This window comes from Xenopus laevis, chromosome 4S, assembly GCF_017654675.1.
Source record: "Xenopus laevis strain J_2021 chromosome 4S, Xenopus_laevis_v10.1, whole genome shotgun sequence".
NCBI lineage: Eukaryota > Metazoa > Chordata > Amphibia > Anura > Pipidae > Xenopus > Xenopus laevis.
In genome coordinates, this window is record NC_054378.1 from 124,266,162 (window position 1) to 124,281,607 (window position 15,446).

Below are 15,446 nucleotides of genomic sequence, written 5' to 3' on the forward strand. Positions count from 1 at the left end.
ATTTGATCCTACTAATCTCCATTTTGTTCGATTTTCGGACGTGTGTGGAGTGTCCTGTCATTTTACGTGAGATGGTGATCGACATAAATGATTTGTTTTCTGAAGTCACGCGGTTTCGGGCGACTTCGGAAAATGAACCGCTGTGTGTGATTAGTGCCGGCGTTTTTTAATTTTAGCCAGCGCAGAGAGGGAAGGCGTTTGGGGAGATTGGTTGCCGCAAAAACAAGGCGATTAGTCGCCAGGCGACCAAATCTCCCCAAAACGCCCATTGTGGCCTTACCCTAAGTCTAAAAACCCAGAACAAACACCCCAAGATAAAGGAAGTTAGTATTTAGGTGCTGCTCAATGCAGCCACTGTCAGATTCCTGCGTTGGCTTCCAGTCGTGCAACCTAACGGAAGGGATTTTGCCTATGAAATGCCCCCACCAAGCACATAAAGAATTTACAGACTTACATCTGTGCTAAAAAAAAAAATCTCATTTTAGGTTTTATCTCCCCTTTTACTGCTTTGACACCAAGGCACTAAGAGCTGATTTACAAGTACAATGGGTTAACTGCTTCCCATTTTGTCTAACCAACAGTTCTTTTTAACGTTTGTTACAGGCAATAAAAGGGGCAGTAATCCTTTGCTGTATCTCGTATTTCCTCTGTGTTTTCCAGCAGGGGGCCCCCCTGAACACCATTCCAGCACTGATCAAAGGGCAGACAAAACTTTGGACTCCTTGTCTGATCCTAATACTTTTATAGTTTTATCAGCTCTGGCGAATATGTGGATTGGCAATGCCTGTAATTGCACCAATAAAAAAAGAATCCTTATTTGGCTGGAATAGCTGAGCATGTGCTAATCTGTTACTGAGCTGTGGCCCTGGCAGGCACCAGTAAGAGGATTCTTGTAGCACAGCTGTTGTGGCTTAAACCTTGGGATTCCACTGTCACTCCCCGCTGTGGGGCATCATGTCATTATATTTTTACTAATAATAACGCAGAGTGGCCACAAATAAAACAGGACAGACTGGACAGTCCCGATTTTGACAGCTCAACCCGCAGTCCCGGATTGTTACTGAAATGTCTGTCTTTCTCTGTGATCTTCTGCACTTAACAGCCAGAAAAAGATACAAAGTTCCTAAAACTTAATTGGCTTTTGGCAGAGAGCCCAGAATAGATACTTAGACACCTTTGTAACAGTTTAAGGGCAGGACTTCATGGGCAATTTCGCAGCAATCAGACGTGCTGCGCAAAATCGCAGGCGTCACGTCGGATGCGACGGAAACAAGGTAAGTAATTCAATTGTCGCATTGTGTCGCATTGTTGAAGCGACGAGACATGACTGTCCGATGCAGGCGCTGCGTCTGCATCCGACAGTCGCGTCGCATCAACAATGCGACACAATCCGACACTGCCATTACTTACCTTGTTTCCGTCGCATCCGACGTGATGCCTGCGATTTTGCGCAGCGCGTCGGATCGCTGCGAAATCGGCCGTGAAGTCCTGCCCTAAGATAAGCAAATAAGTAATTGTTTTTATTTAACATAAGTGAGTCTCTTGGGGAAACTGTGACTTGCAGCTTAAAGGGCAATTCACCTTCATTAGCAAAACTGTAATAACACAGAAAAAACACAGAAATGTGCCAAATTTTGTAAAATGAACATGGTAATTAGGGGTGTGGCCACAAAATGAGCATGGTCACAAAACTTTCGCCGCGCTACTCGCAGTAAAGCGATAGGAAGAGTATTATATTTCTGGGAGTTGTAGTTCAACCATAGCTAGGGTTGCCACCCGGCCGGTATTTTACCGGCCTAGCCGGTAAAATACCTGCCAAGGTGGTCGGTATTACAAATATACCGGCAATGTAGCTGCCGGTAAATTTGTGATACGATTAAAAGGAGCCCTCGGCCTGCCCCCAATCCCCTGTAACTTACCTTTTCTTTTGCCTCTTCTAGCGTCTGCGGCGCGGCCCGCCCCTGGCCCCGTCCGTTTTGATATCACGGCCCGCCCCTTGGTGTCCCCGCCCCCACGAGCCGGTAAAGCAGTTTAAAAAAGGTGGCAACCCCAACCATAGCTGAATGACTTCAGGGATAGTGATGGGCGAATTTCTCTCGTTTCGCCCAAAACGCAAAATTTTTGATGCCAGCTACATTAAAGTCAATGGGCGCCTTTAATTGTCGCCGGCCTCAAAAAAATTCACAAATTTATTCGCCGGTGGCGAAACGCTGAAATTCGTCACAAATTCGCACCTGCCCAATAAATTCGCCCATCATTATTCAGGTAGGACACCCTTCCTTTACTGCCAGTGCAGCAAAGGGTTAAATAGGTTTAGGACCCCCTACCCAAAATTTCCTGAATGTTATGGAGAGTACTTAGTCAGCTCCCAAGTTGCTGGGAGTTCCTGCAGTAAAATAAAACATAAAGGAGTCTCCTTGAGCCTCTGCCAAATGTTTATAACAAATAGAAGCCAAAGCAGTTGAAATGGATTTTGTTTGTGCTCAACGCCCTGAGGGGGGTAGTGGGAAGGGAGGAGGGTTATTGATTTGTTAGGAAAGTCTGATTTCCATGTAAATGAATGATATGAGCCGGGGCCAGTGACAATTGAGAGTGTCCCAGAGCCGACTCTCTTTTGCTGACATCACTGGGAGTCATTAGTATTCAGGAGATGGGAAGGCTGCTACAGAATAGGATCCTGACTCACAGAGAGAGCTGGCAATTAAACTTGATGGGGCTGAATATTTCCTTTACAAGATCTTGGAGAGCAAATTGGACCTAACGCTGCCTTTGCTACAAAGGGTCATTTGGAAGAGAGCTCCGGGGTGTGCTGGATTTGTTGGGATTGAAAAAGGGAAGGGGGGAAACAAAAAGGCTCTAGTTCTAAAAGAGACCCTTTAAACAGCAGCACAGCCTTCTCCAAAGAGGGCAGGAATCATTGTTGTACTGTTGATGCTTCCCAACAGCACATTCCCTTTCAGCCAGCAGTATGCTCAGTGTGCGCGGCTACTCGGAGAGGCTTTGACAAAAGCCGGCTGCTCATTTCTACAGAAAGACGGTCTCCCTGGGTCGGTCATGCTGGGAGAGGAGAGGTAACCCCCTTGTGTTCCTTTGCACAGCCGAAAAAGGTTTGTTGTGCCAGCGACATGGAAAAGAGAATCAAACTGTAAAAACTAAGCAGCTCGCGGATCTGGCAGCAACTCCCTGCAGCCTGGGGTCTTCAGCCGTACCAGGAATAGGTAGGAAGTCAGCCTGAAACCTTTCCTCCATGCACCCTATATATATATATATATTATGCTATGTATTTATTAATGAGATGTGGGAATGATATACTATCTGCCATAGACATTGTATCTAAATGCATGGCTAGATTATGTTTATAGGGTGCCAGTAATGTATAGTTTTATATATACATACTGTATTAGTGTCACTGTAAATATACAGATGGGTGCATAGCACCTACTTTTCTTACCTCCCCCCTGAGGTCATTATTTTTAGAGTGTTACGGAAAATTAGTCCTTTGGTGGAAGCAGCTGCCTGGGCGATTGGATTGACCCATCCGTGTGTACAGATACTAATCCACTTACTCTTCCCTTTTGTATGAAGGACTCGGATCTGTGTTAGTGGCCGCCTGAGCCTTCATTAACCACAGAGGATTAGCACCGGTAGAGAAATAAGTCATTCATTATTCAAGGCAGATGCCATGTATCCCCCCATATTCGCTTATACGGGGAGGCTTCTGCATATTTCATTTCTTCCAGCTTCCTTCTGACTGAGTGACTCCAGACATATCATTTATCACTTTATTATTTAAAATGCGTCTTTCACTGTGTAATTGGAAATCTCTCTAATTGGGAGGAACACACTCTATAGGTTCTTACAATAGAAACTGCTGTAATTAAGATCATTAGCCATTTAAACATCTTATTATTATTAGACGCACGCTCATTTTTTTTTTCACACATTGGTGGGGGTCTCAAAATTCCTCTTATGAGACCACCTGCAAGCTGTATAATAAGGTTTTTTTCACCACATTATGAGGTTTAATGACTTCCGTCATTGATTTCTGTGCCTCCCAATGTTGTAATTGACATGTGACCAATAGAGTGCAAGCTCAGACGGGATAGTATTTAATGTGGGCAGGGTCCCATTTGGAGGTACAGGTATGGGATCCAGTATCTGGAAACCTGTTATCCAGAAAGCTCCTAATTACGGAATAGGTGTTCTCCATTTTATCCAAATAATCCAGATTTTTAAAAATGATTTCCTTTTTCTGTGTAATAATAAAACAGTAGCTTGTACATGATCCCAACTGAGATATTATTAATTCTTATTGGAAGCAGAACCAGCTAATTGGGTTTCTTTAATGATTTTCTAGCAGACTAGAAAATGAAGATCCAAATAACGGAAGACCCCTTATCCGGAAAACCCCAGGTTCTGAGCATTCTGATAACCGGTCCCATTCTTATATAATGTCATATCTGATAACCTGTCCCATACCTATATAATGTCATATTTGTTATCAGGTTTGATACATGTCTAATGATGCCTTTACCCTGCTGAGTTATGACTCATTAGTAGCCTTGATTGAAGCTTTATGTTGAGTGTTGGGGGCTTAAACCTTCTAGAATATCCTCTAATGTACCATAATTGCTATGAAATACATGCCTTCTAAAGAGCAAGAGCCACCCATATAGAAAGACATAGCCGTAAGGCTAATTTCACTTCTGTAGGGTCTTTACCTGGAGGATCAGCCTGATGGTCGATGGAAAACAGAAGATCCCACTCGAGAGCAGGAAACGTCTCCCATGTGTTCCAATGATTTAAAGGAAAAACAATGAAAGGGAACTATTTAATAGAATATGAGACCAATTATAGGGAACAATTTGCTGATGAAACGATAACCTGTGCATGGAAGGCCACACTGGCATTTACATGACTTCAGGGATCCCCTGCAGAGAGAATGGAAAGCACGCAAATTCTCTTTTTAGCTGTCTGGTTCCAATCATTCCAACCATAAGAAGTCCAATCATGTATTCCAATCTTCCTTTGCCTTGTCTTTTGGCTTCTACATCGTTGGCACCACCGTGTCCCAGAGAGATAAATCTTAAGATTTTAATTGCGGATCTTCAGCTAATAGAAACAACGTGTAGGCATCTATGCTAGTGTTTATGTGACAGACCATTTAGAATTGAATAACTACTTGCTTGCTTGAGATTCTTGAATTCAGATAAAGTAAATTTTCTTCTTGTTCCATCACCACTTTGGTCTTGAATGGAAACAATATGCTCTTGTCCCTAATGAATATCCTATTGAACGTTTGGTAAAACAATGAGCATCCAAATGACCCTGCCTTAGAGAATTCCCATGATAACCGGCCAACACCTTATTAAATTCAGCATCTACAGTAGATCATTGATGCACGGAGTCGTAAAACCTTATCGTCTGTAAAGACTGAATAATGCTTTGGGTCGTCTCAAAGTGCGAATGGAATTCCCAAGACAGACCTTATGAAACATTTATTTATGAAAATTGCTGTCATTTTTAATCCATTTTTATTTCTGTTGAGGAATTGTGGAATTATTCCCCCATGGCAGTGCTAATGGGAAAACTATATGTATATAGATTAAATGTATTTAATTTCCAGCACCAAGTGTTATGATATCCGTATGAAGGGTAATAATATGAGATATTATCTTTGTGTTGGAAGAAGCTGACAAAGCCAGTGCAATGTTGGTGCAGTGGATTGTGTTTGACACCTTCTAATTCTTACCGGCTCTACAGGATCTTGGTATCTCATAAACCCAAGAAATAATGAATATAGTAAGGTCAGGAGATGTCCAGTAAGGGTTTCCTATATGGATAATTGGTGCCTTGTTTATATCATTTATGTTATAGGAAAATACTGGTTAAGGTGTGATGGTTCTTCTTAATGAGGTCAGGTTCTCTCTTCTGCTGCATGGACTGTATCTCTCTTTATCTGTCTCTCTCTCTCTGGCTTATTCTGTTTGGTTCACCTAAATAATGATCAAAAATTTCCGTTTTAGAATTATCAAATATTTATCATGTTTCACAGAATTAGTTGAAGACAGGATCTCATTCCACCAGTGCTCTGTTTATAGGATAGGGCAGAAAGAGTATTTCAGAAAAATACAATTAAGCCAGCACTCAGAAAGAGTATTTGCCCAAGGAGTTAAAATGCAGATATAAGTATAAGGATCATAATATATTATGTTCCAGTTGGTATATATTTATAGTATGTTCTTCCTGTGTCCCCTCCCCCCAGCTACTGTTAAACTCAAAGTCCCAACCAAAGAGAGTTGTAGTTAAACAATAGTTGCCTGTTGGGCGTTGAAATGTGTCTTGCTATGGGGATCTCTGTTGCAGAATAAAAATCCCAAGGAATTCATGTATAATGCAAAGTGATTGTGTATCCAGGGAACCGTTATTTGTTTTGTTCTTGGTAGATCGTAAAAATGACGTTGATTACATTGTGAAGAGTTTCGTTATCCTAATGATAAAGAATGAGGAATGCTTTACAGATAGAAGCTCAAGATATGTGGACTTTATATGTCAAATGCTCTGCCCATTTCTTGCATTGACTCCCTAAAATCTGGTGTTCGACCACCTCATTCCACAGAAACTGTAACACGAGTCACCAGTGACCTGCTCTCTGCAAAAGTCAAAAACTCCTCCTTCTCCTTGATATCTCTGCAGTGTCTGACAATAGTGACCACCCTTTTCTCTTCTAATCATTCTCCTGGTTTTTCCTGGCCTACATGACACTGTCCTGTGCTGGTTTTCTTCATATTGATTAATTTGTTCTCTTAGTGTCTCCTACAGTTGAGTATCAGCTCCTCCCTTAACTCTTTCTGTTGGGGTTCCTCAAGACTTGGTCTTAGGCCTCTTTATTCCCTTTGTATAAACCCTCCCATAGCCAACTAGTCAGTTCATGTGGTTTAAATACCACCACTATCTCTTCTTTCCTAATTTTAAACAAGATCTGTTAGCTCTGTTTTTAGTCAGCCACTTCTACTTGGATGCCCCATACTATCAAAAATGAAACTTGAGATATGGTCTTAAAGGGATACTGTCATGGGAAAAAAAAAATTTCAAAATGAATCAGTTAATAGTGCTGCACCAGCAGAACTCTGCACTGAAATACATTTCTCAAAAGAGCAAATGTATTTTTTTATATTCAATTTTGAAATCTGACATGGGGCTAGACATATTGTCAATTTCCCAGCTGCCCCAAGTCATGTGACTTGTGCTCTGATAAAATTCAATCACTCTTTACTGCTGTACTGCAAGTTGGAGTGATATCACCTGCCTCCCTTTCCCCCCAGCAGCCAAACAACAGAACAATAGGAAGGTAACCAGATAACAGCTCCCTAACACAAGATAACAGCTGCCTGGTAGATCTAAGAACAACACTCAATAGTAAAAACCCATGTCTCACTGAGACACATTCTGTTACATTGAGAAGGAAAAACAGCAGCCTGCCAGAAAGCATTTCTCTCCTAAAGTGCAGGCACACGTCACATGACCAGGGGCAGCTGGGAAATTGACAAAATGTCTAGCCCCGTGTCAGATTTCAAAATTTAATATAAAAAAATCTGTTTGCTCTTTTGAGAAATAGATTTCAGTGCAGAATTCTGCTGGAGTAGCACTATTAACTGATGCGTTTTTGAAAAAAACATGTTTCTGATGACAGGATCCCTTTAAGGTGGCTATACACTATTAGATTCACTCGTTTGGCGAGGTAGCCAAATGAGTGGATCTTAGCACAATATGCCTACTAACGGCTGAGCGATATCGGGTGACCGCATCAATTAGCCGATACTAGCCGAGGATCGTGGTAAAAAAAAAATCAAATTTGATGATCGATATCTACCCGATTTTTGGCCTGATATTGATCGGGAGGACCCGTCTGGAACCCCCACACATGTACAGGTAATCTGCCGAATTGGTCTATTGGACCGATATCAGCAGTTTTAATCTGCCCATGTATGGCCACCTTTACACTCATACATAATTGTATAGTTCATGAATTCTCTATCGTTCTCTCTCCACATACCCGGTGCCTTGGGGTTATATTTGATTCTGCCCTCTCCTTCACTCTTCTCTCCAATCAATAACTAAATGATGCCACTTTCACCTATGGAATATTGCTAAAATATAAGCATTTATCACAGAAGACACCAACAAAATTATATTTCACTCTCTCATCATGTCACATATTGACTACTGCAACTCTCTATTTGATTGATTTTTCCTCGAGAGACTATCACCGCTCGAGCTCATAATAAATGTTGCTGCCAGGTTCATAAACACCCCCAACTGCTCTTCTGCCATGCTACATACTGTATGCTGCTTGTGGTTAAAGGGCATTGTGGGGATTTTTAAATCCAAGGGTAGGTAATCGGAGGCATTGGATACAGTTATAACTTCCCTGTGCCATGTATGTTTGCAGCAGGTTAGAAGTGAAACTTCTTGGTGCTTAGGCTTTCTCTATTGCTGTGGTTGTTCTTTACTGGTGGCCCTTGGGTGAGTTTCAAACATAACTTTATTGTGATTACATACTGAAAAACATGAATCCAAATGTGGCACCTCCACCTTTGGCACATGGTATAAAAACAATAAAAAGGAAACGCTGTTTTGGCATGGCATTTCCATTATTGGTCATTTCGTTGGCCTACGTTGCACATGGGCAGAAGTTCCTTTTTTTTTATTGGGTTTTCTGGTGCCATGTGTCTTCTTTTTAAGAGGCTCGAAACTCCTATATCTGAAATGAAGGTTCTACTTCTGCAGCTAAATATCATTCTAGGATGAGAGGGGAATTACATGGAGTAACTGAGCCGGCATTTCTTCCATCTTCCTGCAGGAGCTGCTGCAGCTGTTGTGAAGGCAATGTTTCAGTTTGTTTCAAGGCCTATAATGAAGAGCTTGTGTGACACTTTTGATATAGAAAGTATCTGACTGTAATGATATGAGCTCCCCAGACACATACGCACCAGGCAATTATTTGCTTAGTGAGCAACGTCCATTGGGATATTATTAGCCATACTCGCCTGTATACCTGATACCATTTTTCTCAACTTGCCCCTTTATTTACAGTAGATAGCTCCAACATATTCCTCAGTGCATTACAGAGATTATACATCCGTGAACTGCAAGTATAATGATTGGGCGTGAACAGAACCTTTAAAGCAATTCATGTATAACTTCCCAAAGAGTAAAGGTGGCCATACACAGGCCGAGCAAAGCTGCTGACAGACCAAGTTGGGGCAAGATGTGACTGTTTGGTGACCTCTCAAAAAAAAATGGATCTGCACATGTACAGTATGTCCAGCTTAAAGGGATACTGTCATGGGAAAACATGTTTTTTTCAAAATGCATCAGTTAATAGTGCTGCTCCAGCAGAATTCTGCACTGAAATCAGTTTCTCAAAAGAGCAAACAGATTTTTTTTTTTTATTTAATTTAGAAATCTGACATGCGGCTAGACATATTGTCAGTTTCACAGCTGCCCCCAGTCATGTGCTCTGATAAACTTCAGTCACTCTTTACTGCTCTACTGTGTGATATCACCCCCTCCCTTTCCCCCCCAACAAGAGAACAATGGGAAGGTAACCAGATAGCAGCTCCCTAACACAAGATAACAGCTGCCTGGTAGATATAAGAACAGCACTCAATAGTAAAATCCAGGTCCCACTGAGACACATTCAGTTACATTGAGTAGGAGAAACAACAGCCTGCCAGAAAGCAGTTCCATCCTAAAGTGCTGGCTCTTTCTGAAAGCACATGACCAGGCAAAATGACCTGAGATGCACCTACACACCAATATTACAACTAAATACACTTGTTGGTTCAGGAATTCAATTTTATATTGTAGAGTGAATGATTTGCAGTGGTAAACGGTGTCATTTAGAAATAAAAACGACATCATAAAAATCATGACAAAATCCCTTTAAGGCTATGGTTGGGTCTTGTAGTTAAGTAGCAATAAAGGGCAGATATATATGTATATTTAATGTCCATTGTATCTCTGTTTACTAATTATAAAATAACCATCAATGAGACACATAAGGTTGTTTGGTGTTACCCAATCCCGAGGGATCATGGAGTCTGCATCTTATGTGCTGTAACCAGAGGAAATCAGGTTAGGCCTAAATTTCCTTCATTCATCACTTGAGAAGAGCATATTATTAGCTTGGGAACACTGGGTCCTAGACCCAGTCAGTATGAAATCTATTAATCTGTCATTGTGCTGTAGCCCTGGGTAGTCGTTTCATTTGCTGCTCACATGCTAGCACTAGTTTGTCCTCCACAGGAGCAGTTGTCTTCTGCCTGTAATAATACAGTTCCGGGTGGGAATAGGAATAGCCAATATACTGTGAAGCATCTAATCCTGCCATGTATTGTAATTTATGCAATTATGTGTTTGTGGAACTAAAGGGTACATGGTTCATTAACAAACAGTGTCAATGGTACATTCCAAGACCCCGCTATGTAGATGATCATATGGAATGTGTGCCCCGATTTGCTAAATCAAGTGCTAAACTGAGAGGATCACCAAAGTGCTTAAGACCTGAAGGTACAGAAATGCTGGCCAATGAGACCATGCAATGTCGTTGTTTCCGCACTTTTGCATGGTCTTAGGTCCAAGTCTCAGACTCCAGAAGTCCAAAAGGAACAAGAATATTGGGCAGGTAAACTGGTTGCAATGACCTGTCCATCAGAACCTCATAACTGTAATTTCCCAGATGGTCCACCATGCTCCACCTGTAAGGTGCTCCACTGGTTTGCTTCTCAGTTTCAAGGTCCTCTTTCCCTCCCGTGTCTCTATCTGTTTGCATGTGCCCTACTTTTATTCCGTTGTGTTGCCAAATATATTGGTGCTTTATAAATACTTGATGACATTAGTAATGACTAACAGCATGAGCCCTCTTGTTTTATGCGGTTGCTCTTAATTATAACGAGACGGTTACTGTTGCCTTTCAGAGCAATGCTGGTACTGCAGGTGGTTCATGATCTATTGCACATTTTGTGCTGCTTTGTTTCATATAGATGAACATGAACCTTTCCATTGAACCGTAATTCTACCTGAAGTTGTATTTTTAGCCAGAGTGTAGCCAAACACGAGAAATGCTTTTGGTGGTGCAGTTGGTGACACTCTGACTCTGACAGCTGACACTCAATACTTCTTGTTTCTCATAGGCAGAGCCCTTTCTATACATTACAAATATTTATATGTAGCATTTAAGCTCTTGGCATAACCAAGTATTAATATGTTCAGGGGCACCAGGCCCACCTGCAAAGATACTTTTTTTGGGCCTGCTTTGCCACATGTACAAACATGGGAGCTTGAATCACAATATCCAACAGTCTTCCCTATAGTATAGACTATAAGAACATTATATGACTTTAGCTTGTAGCCAACCCCATGCTCCTCAAGCTTGTGACAAGTGTTTGCTGCAGAATGGTGTGTCCACTGTTGGGGAGATTCCTTTCTATTTTGGTTACTGGCCTACAGACCCACCAGAGAGGCAAGTGCATATTGTGGGGCCAAAGGTCTGGGGGAAATACTTCAGAAGACGATACATTGTATAACATTGAAGGTTTCATATCCCAGAGCTTTCAATCATTTCAAGGGCAGTTGCAGGCCTTCTGCCGCAACCAAAACCCAAAGGCTTACAATGACTAAAGAAGCTTGGGACTTCGCTATCAACAATAACCCATTTCACCCAAAACTGCCCAGACTTAAATTGTCTCCCCCCCCCCAAACCCTTCCCACATCTGGCTTGTGGCACCCATAGTCTACTCCTGAACCCTTCTGCTCAGGGTTTATTGTCCATTATACAATAAAGTCTGATCGCATCTGCATATCTCCCAAAATTTTGTAAATAGAAAGAGGGACTAAAAGATTTGCCGTGCGGAGTGCGGTGGAAATTTTCTGATCATGCCCATTTTGTGACCACACCCCCTAATTACCATATTAATTTTACAAAATTTGGCAGGTTATGAAAGTTTGAACATATTTCTGTGTTTTTGTCCCCCCAATTATTACAGTTTTGCTTATGAAGGTGAATTGCCCTTTAAGCTGCGAGTCTAACTTCTCCCAAGAGACCTGTTATCTTATATTGTTACAATTACTTATTGGCTTATCTCAAAATTGTTACAAAAGTATCTTATCTGCAGCTGTGGCTGTTCTGGGCTCTCTGCCAAAAGCCAATTAAGTTAGAAACATTGCTTCTTTTTCTGCCTGTTAGGCTAAGGCCACACTAGGCGATAGCGCCGCGATTTGACTCGCGGCGACTTTTCGCAGCGACTTTTAAGCCGCAATCGCTGGGGAAACTTTTGCGCTGGCGTCTATGGGGAATCGCCAGCGTAAAAACACACGCGGCGATCTTTTTTCTATTGTCGCTCGAAATCGTCTAGCGAGGCAATTTCGAGCGACAGTAGAGAAAAGATCGCCGCGTGTGTTTTTACGCTGGCGATTTTTCGCGATTCCCCATAGACGCCAGCGCAAAAGTTTCCCCAGCGATTGCGGCTTAAAAGTCGCGGCGAAAAGTCGCCGCGAGTCAAATCGCGGCGCTATCGCCTAGTGTGGCCTTAGCCTTAAGTGCAGAGAAAATTGGGACTTTCCAGTACAAATGAGGGACTGTGGATTGAGCTGTCAAAAGAGGGTCTGTCCCTCTAAAAACGGGACAGTTGGAGGTATGCATATGTAAGGGAAGTATGTATGGGAAGGAGTTTCCATAGTGTGTGCTTATACAGTCTAACCATAAAACTAGTGGTTCAGTGTACTCAGTAATTTCCTTGTCCATTTGAGTTTTTTAAAATTTATCAGTATCTTCTGCAAATGGCTAATGAATCCCCCCTGCCTTAGCACAGAGCTGTTTCCATAGGAGCTGATTAATTAAGGAATTCATGTGAAACTGTGAGTAGATCATTCGTAAAGGTAACAACCCAAGACCTATTTTTTCCCCTTAAGCCCCTCTGACAGGCTGAATACAAACCAGACACCCAGCATGCATTTGGGGGTCTGTGTGTATTTTAGATCTGACGAAATGCAGGAAATGGGAGAGTTTGGCAGAATTCCATGGGGGGGGAGAACTATAGCTCCGCACTTTTCCTACAGTACATTATGTGCTATAATCCCTAGATGGAAAATCCGATCCAAGGGTAAAATAGGACACTACTTAAGGGGAAAGTATACTAATTATTTTGCCTTTTTAATAAGCAGGAAAGTACAAGGGCACTTTAATATATTAAATATTGGTGTGGACTGCCATATTACCTAAAGCAGTTGCTGGAAGGAAGGGGCAAGCAGCAAAGATTTGGGGAGAATAATTAACTTTTATTTATATAATGCCAATATATTCAGTAGCACTTTATAGGGTTGTGCATCAGTTCCTGTCCTAGTGGAGTTTACACTCTAAGGTCCCTATTGCTTTCACACATACTAGGGAACTAGAACTATTGCAGGGTCACTGTTACCTGATTACCTGAACGCCAGTTAGGGGGAGGTTTGGGGTGAGTGTTTGTGCCCTGGGTACCCCTAGAACTATAGCAGGGTGACAGTTACCCCAATGTTTCTATATATCTGTAACCTTGTTATGAGCTAAGGGGGTCCAGTCTGAAGGCCAGTTAGGAGGAGATTTGGGGCGAGTGTTTGTGCCCTGGGTACCCCTGGAACTATAGCAGGGTGACTGTTACCCCAATGTTTCTATATATCTGTAACCTTGTTATGAGCTAAGGGGGTCCAGTCTGAAGGCCAGTTAGGAGGAGATTTGGGGCGAGTGTTTGTGCCCTGGGTACTCCTGGAACTATAGCAGGGTGACTGTTACCCCAATGTTTCTATATATCTGTAACCTTGTTATGAGCTAAGGGGGCCCAGTCTGAAGGTCAGTTAGGGGGAGATTAGGGGTGAGTGCTTATTTGTGCCCTGGGTACCCCTGGAACTATAGCAGGGTGACTGTTACCCCAATGTTTCTATATATCTGTAACCTTGTTATGAGCTAAGGGGGCCCAGTCTGAAGGTCAGTTAGGGGGAGATTTGGGGTGAGTGCTTATTTGTGCCCTGGGTACCCCTGGAACTATAGCAGGCTGACACCCCAATGTTTCTATATATCTGTAACCTTGTTATGAGCTAAGGGGGCCCAGCCTGAAGGTCAGTTAGGGGGAAATTTGGGGTGAGTGCTTATTAGTGTCCTTGGTACCCCTGGAACTATAGCAATGTTTCTATATACCTGTAACCTTGTTATAAGGGGGCCCTGTCCAAATGTTGAACCTGAGAGTGGGGCTTAAAACCAATCAAAATGTCTGACCACTACAAGGCTATAAAAGGATATAGCTGGATAATGTGCAAAGAACATTTCTTCTGCATATTTATATCATTACATATGGGTAAGGAGCTACTATATTGTATCAGTTGAAAGGTTCGCTATGAGGTTGCAACAGACTTTGTGCAGAGAATCACATATTTGTGTTAGGGCTCTTACAGACGAGCATTTGAAGCTGCGTTACCTTTTTCTGCGTTCAGCCGCAGGGGAGCACAGGAATAGACGCATTCAGTTTTTTTCAATGGGGCTGTACTCACACAGGCGCATGTAGGCGCCAAACGCAGGTTGAGACGCAACATGCTGCATTTTTCCTGCGTTCGTCACATACATGCGCCTGTGTGAGTACAGCCCCATTGAAAAAAACTGAATGCGTCTACTTCTGCGTTCCCCTTGCGGCTGAACGCATAAAAACGGAACGCAGGGGAGCGCAGCTTCAAACACTCGTCTGTAAGAGCCCTTATACACAGGTGTGAATGCTCTAGTTTTGGGAGGAAAGGGGTTATATAATAAAAGGTGCCAAGTTTGCTACAGGCCTAATCAACTATAGCAAACAATTAGCAGTTAGCATTTAATGGTCACCTGTTTAAAAGAAAACATCTTGTTGCTATGGGTAACTGCACATGGGCAAAATTTATACCGGGGAGAGTATGGTTTTTTACTGAACATTCGTTTTACGTCTTTTTCCTTTTTCTTTCTTGAAGAAAGTAACATGACGGCTCCTGCTCATCTGTATAAACGTATTTATGCTGAGATGGGATATTCTGGGTATATTTTCCCAAACTGAGTGTGTGTGTGTGTGTATATATATATATATATATATATATATATATATATATATATATATATATATATATATATATATATATATATATATATATACACATTTGCACGAAGCTTACAATCAGCAGTGGGTTTTGTTCAATGAACCAATCTTGTTCCTTCTCTTTCTATTTAAGAGTAAATGTTTACTGTATTCTAGAATGGCTAATTCTAATCAACTTTTCAATTGGTCGTTTTTTTCAATTATTTGCCTTCTTCTTCTGACTCTTCCCAGACTCGAAATGGTGGTCACTGACCCCATCTAAAAAAACAAATGCTCAGTAAAGCTACAAAGGTATTG

At 41.9% G+C, this 15,446-nt stretch overlaps 1 protein-coding gene across 3 annotated transcripts in view; it reads left to right on the forward strand.

Moving 5' to 3' along the window:
• Nucleotides 1-15,446, forward strand: part of prickle2.S (prickle planar cell polarity protein 2 S homeolog) — a 251,230-nt gene that overhangs the window by 141,104 nt on the left and 94,680 nt on the right. The window contains exon 1 of one of the 3 annotated variants that reach the window (XM_018261497.2): nt 2,516-3,218. The exons of the other annotated variants lie outside the window; for them this stretch is intronic. The gene's annotated coding sequence lies outside the window, so the exon portion shown is untranslated. Of the gene's footprint in view, nt 1-2,515; nt 3,219-15,446 lie in introns of those variants that run through there. 3 annotated transcript variants of the gene reach the window in all.